The sequence below is a fragment of the Cibotium barometz genome, chromosome 15 (assembly GCF_041138505.1).
Source record: "Cibotium barometz isolate CiBa-2024 chromosome 15, ASM4113850v1, whole genome shotgun sequence".
NCBI classification, from domain to species: Eukaryota; Viridiplantae; Streptophyta; class Polypodiopsida; order Cyatheales; family Cibotiaceae; genus Cibotium; species Cibotium barometz.
In genome coordinates, this window is record NC_141060.1 from 3,423,117 (window position 1) to 3,427,313 (window position 4,197).

General features: G+C 44.6%; 1 pseudogene across 1 annotated transcript; it reads right to left on the minus strand.

Annotated features, from left to right (window-relative positions):
- Positions 1–566: 566 nt before the first annotated feature.
- Positions 567–3,898, minus strand: LOC147630857 (pentatricopeptide repeat-containing protein At5g16860-like; annotated as a pseudogene). The gene is made up of 2 exons (XR_015267491.1): positions 3,022–3,898; positions 567–2,908 (listed from the first exon to the last, which is right to left on the minus strand). The product of XR_015267491.1 is annotated as a pentatricopeptide repeat-containing protein At5g16860-like (transcript).
- Between the last annotated feature and the right edge of the window lie 299 nt (positions 3,899–4,197).

Below are 4,197 nucleotides of genomic sequence, written 5' to 3' on the forward strand. Positions count from 1 at the left end.
AAGAAAGACCCCTTAGAGACTCCCCCTACTTCAGCCCACCCACCTTCCTCGAGCTTGGATCCTTTGCAGGAGCTTGTCAACACTAGTACAACTGGAGACAGTTCCTCCTATAAGGAATTATTTCCTGCTTTGTTAGAATCTTGTAATGTGCCGCCTAATAAGCAGCCTAGAAGATCCGATAGGATCAAATGTAAATTGAAGTTGTAATCAGGCAGTCCCTTAAGAGCTTCGAGCCCGGGACTACCTAAGTCTTTTCCCTGGGTCTTGCCCTGAGGTGGTTTTTAATAGTAATTCTCTTTTCTCGGAGAAAAAAAAAAAAGAGATGTATTACAAGAAGCTGGTATAAATCTGGGCCTTAGTGGATTCTTGTGCAACTTCCAAACGGTGTACAAGAAAGGGCAAACTAGGATAGCACTTCGAACCAAAAGACTTAACAAAAGTAATGGTGTTTCAAGACGGAACATGCTTGTACCAAAAACTAAAAATTCTGAACTTTTTGACTTCTCAAATTGAATCTTGGCTCCAAGTCTACAGTTTAAGTTGAAAAACTTCAGAACTTCTTTTCCAAAAAAATTCATGTAATTAAGTGGGCAGGAGAATACAATACATTGAACATACTTTCTCACCCATGTGCATAAATTATGTGGTTGCTGTATGAAGAAGTTACCCGTTAGGCATAGTTGTTGCGGCTTACGATAACATTCGTACGGTGAGTACACCGTACTTTCGTGCGTATGGTACGATATAAGTTATAAAGTACTATAAGGACACCATATCATACCGTACCATACCGTACTTCCGTACCATCACAACTATGCTGGCATTAGGCAACAGCAGCAATTTAGGTTTCAAAATAGAGTCGGTTGAAGCTGCTGCTCTACCATCACCAGTAATCCCCACATGAGCACTTTCCATCTTCAAAAATGTGAACCCTATTTGCATCTCGAACCTCAATTTTGCGCTTCTCTAATTTTGATATCAGTGATATAGCATCATGGCAGTCACCACAAATCCGCAAGTTCTTCACAACACGTATAGTTGCCCCTTCAGGTGTATTGATAAGGGCACACGCAATGGCCCATTTCTCACTATGCCCACAGAGTAGATCCTTCTTCGCACTGTCAGGGATATCTTGTGACACCCAATGCAATCGTGGCGAATAACCTTCTTGTGGCATTCTAAGGGCAATATCTTGTAGCTTTGAATAAATATCTTTGCTCTGTGAATGCTTTTTATCCCCAACAACAAATGAATGTATAGTTCCATTTGCCTCAACCCAACAAGTTCATCCTGGAATCTTCCGTGCAGAATTTTTCCATCTCATGGCTTCAATCTTTTTTGCTTCCTCCTGCATGCCAGCAGCTGAATAGATATTAGCCATATACAGACATAAGATGCAGCATCATATTTGTCCACCCGTACTGCATGTTCAAAGGCCCATCTACCGAGCTCCACATTGTCCCATTTTCGACATGCACCCAGCAGAGCAGACCAAAGTGGGGAATGGTCGAAAGATGGCATCTGCTTAATAACTGCAATCGCCTTATCAAAGTGCCCTGCATGGCCTAAAATATCAACCATGCAGGTATGGTGCTCTATGTCTGGTGCGATGCCAAATTTACTTTCCATATTTGAATAATATATTTGACCCACATCCACTAGACCTGAGTGACTACACGCATTTAGCACTGAACTCAAGGTGACTGCATCCGGAGAGGGGCCAACCTGTAGCATCCGCTCAAAACAGCTCAATGCTTCCTCACCCAGCCCCTGTTGAGCATAGCCTGCAATTAATGCATTCCAAGAGAATACATCTTGAATAAGAAGTTCATCTAATACTTCTTGTGCTTTACAAGCTCCCCACACTTTGCATACATATCCACCAAAGCAGTGCCAAGCACAACCGATTTTCCCAACAACCCCTGATCGACAATCTTATCGTGAATTTGTTTGCCCTAGTCAATCGCTCCAATGCTGCCACAGGCCTTCAAGACACAAGCAAAAGTGACTGCATCAGGAGCTAGGCCCGCACATAGCATTTTCTCAAAACAATTCAGCGCTTCCTCACCATGCCCCTGTTGGGCATATCCTGCAATTAGCGCAGACCAAGAAACTACGTCCCGAACAGGAAGATCATCAAGAACCTCCCTTGCTTTTGCAAGCTCACCACATTTTGCATACATGTAAACTAATGAATTGCCAAGCACGACATCTTTTCGCAGCAAACCCAGACTTACAATATCATCATGAATCTGCTTACCCTTGTCAGCTGCTCCTATGCTGCCACATGCCTTTAATATGCAAGCAAAGGTGACTGCATTAGGAGAACAGCCCTCTTGTTTCATCCGGTCGAAACATTTGAGCGCTTCCTCGCCCTGCCCCTGTTGAGAATATCCAGCAATGAGTACATTCCAAGAAACTACATTTCGAAAGGAAGCTCACCAAGCACTTGCTGTGCTTTTGCAAGCATAGCACATTTTGCATACATGTCCACCAAAGCAGTTCCGAGCACGACATCCTTTCTCAGTAACCCTGGGCGATTGCATCATGAATTTCTTTGCCTTTGTCAACCGCTTTAATGCTGCTGCAAGCCTTCAAAACAGAAATGAAGGTAATTGCATCAGGAGAGAAGCCTTCGTGTTTCATACGTTCAAAGGCGTTAAGAGCTTCCTGACCCAGCCCTTGTTGTGAGTATCCTGCGATCAATGCGGACCAAGCAACTGCATCCTGGATAGGAAGTTCATCAAGAACCTGTTGTGCCTTGGCAAGTGCACCACATTTGGCATACATGCCCACCAGAGCAGTGCCAAGCACAACGTCTTTTTTCAGAAGCCCTTGTCTGAGAATCTCATTATGAATTTCTTTCCACAGAGACTCCCTCGTAATTTTATGCTTGAAATCTGGGGTTCTGTCAAAAGGGAAAGGAGGAAACTGTCTCAAAGCAAATCAACACAGAAACAACAAGCAGAGGGAAGACAACATTGACAAAGATTTGCCCTTGTGGGAAAGAGACCACTTTACCTTCTCTTTTCCCTGATAGTATTCAACATCATGAGCTTCCACGTACCTAGCTAGGTGCGCCGCTCAGGCAGCCCCCAACTTAGCTTGGTATGTGGCGCCTCCCCTGCAGAAGCTCACGATGTTGTCGTAATCAGAGTCGTGAGAATTTTGGTGTCAAACTTCTTGTGGTGTTTTGTGAAGGAGCACCCACGCACACAATGACCTTTGTGATTCGATTGTCCCACCACTGTGTGGGATCTTTGAAATACTTGGTCCACAATGCCTTCCGAGGCATTCTGGCTACTTCTCAATCGTGCTGCCATATTCTCAGCCGTTTTCTGTAGCACCCTCGGAAGCCTTCACAGCTTTCAACTAGCAGTGAACACTATGGAAGCCATACCTTACTCTTAGTCATCATCAAGAAAAACAAGGATGGAGAGGTGGGTGGGTGGGTGGGTGGGTGGGCGTGTGCGTGTGTGTGTGTGAGAGAGAGAGAGAGAGAGAGAGCAGAGCACGCAGATCGAAATACAGAGATAACGAGGCACAGAGCCCGCGCACTAGTGTGTCACACTAGAGCCGCGGCCGCAACCCAAATTAACCCTTGTTGGGTTTCAATTGAACAAAGGCAGGCTAGTCCATGGTGTTTTTTTGCTTGCAAAGCCCGGCGGGGAGCAAATTCCTGCTAGCTCACACTGGTTTTTGCAAGCTCATGTGCGTAGTGCTTGAGCTGGGCAGAGCCACCTGACACGTTTTCGATTATTCTTTGTGAAGCTACCTCGTCAACGTGTCCGTCGGCCAAGTTTGTGTGTGTGAAAACAGCCTGAAAGCAATAACCCGGTGCAGTATACGATAGCTTGGCACCTCTGTATTGGAGATTTTGTGCATTTCGTCACTGCACCGAAGCTATCACCTTGGAAAAAAAGTTGCCTTACCTAATTTGTTGTACTATGGTTTGGATCTTCTTTTTTAGGTATTTCATGCTCTAGGAACTTTATTTTTTCGAAAAAGTAAGAAAATTGCATTAAGAAAAATAAGTAGTGAGGATCACAAAAAAGGGGACAATGTCATAGACCCCTTCTCAAATAGACGAACAAGGAGGGACTGCATGCGACACATGCTTTACAAGGGATTTGCATGCTTACATGATTTAACAAGGGACTTGCATGCTACACATGCTTTTACAAGGGATATGCATGC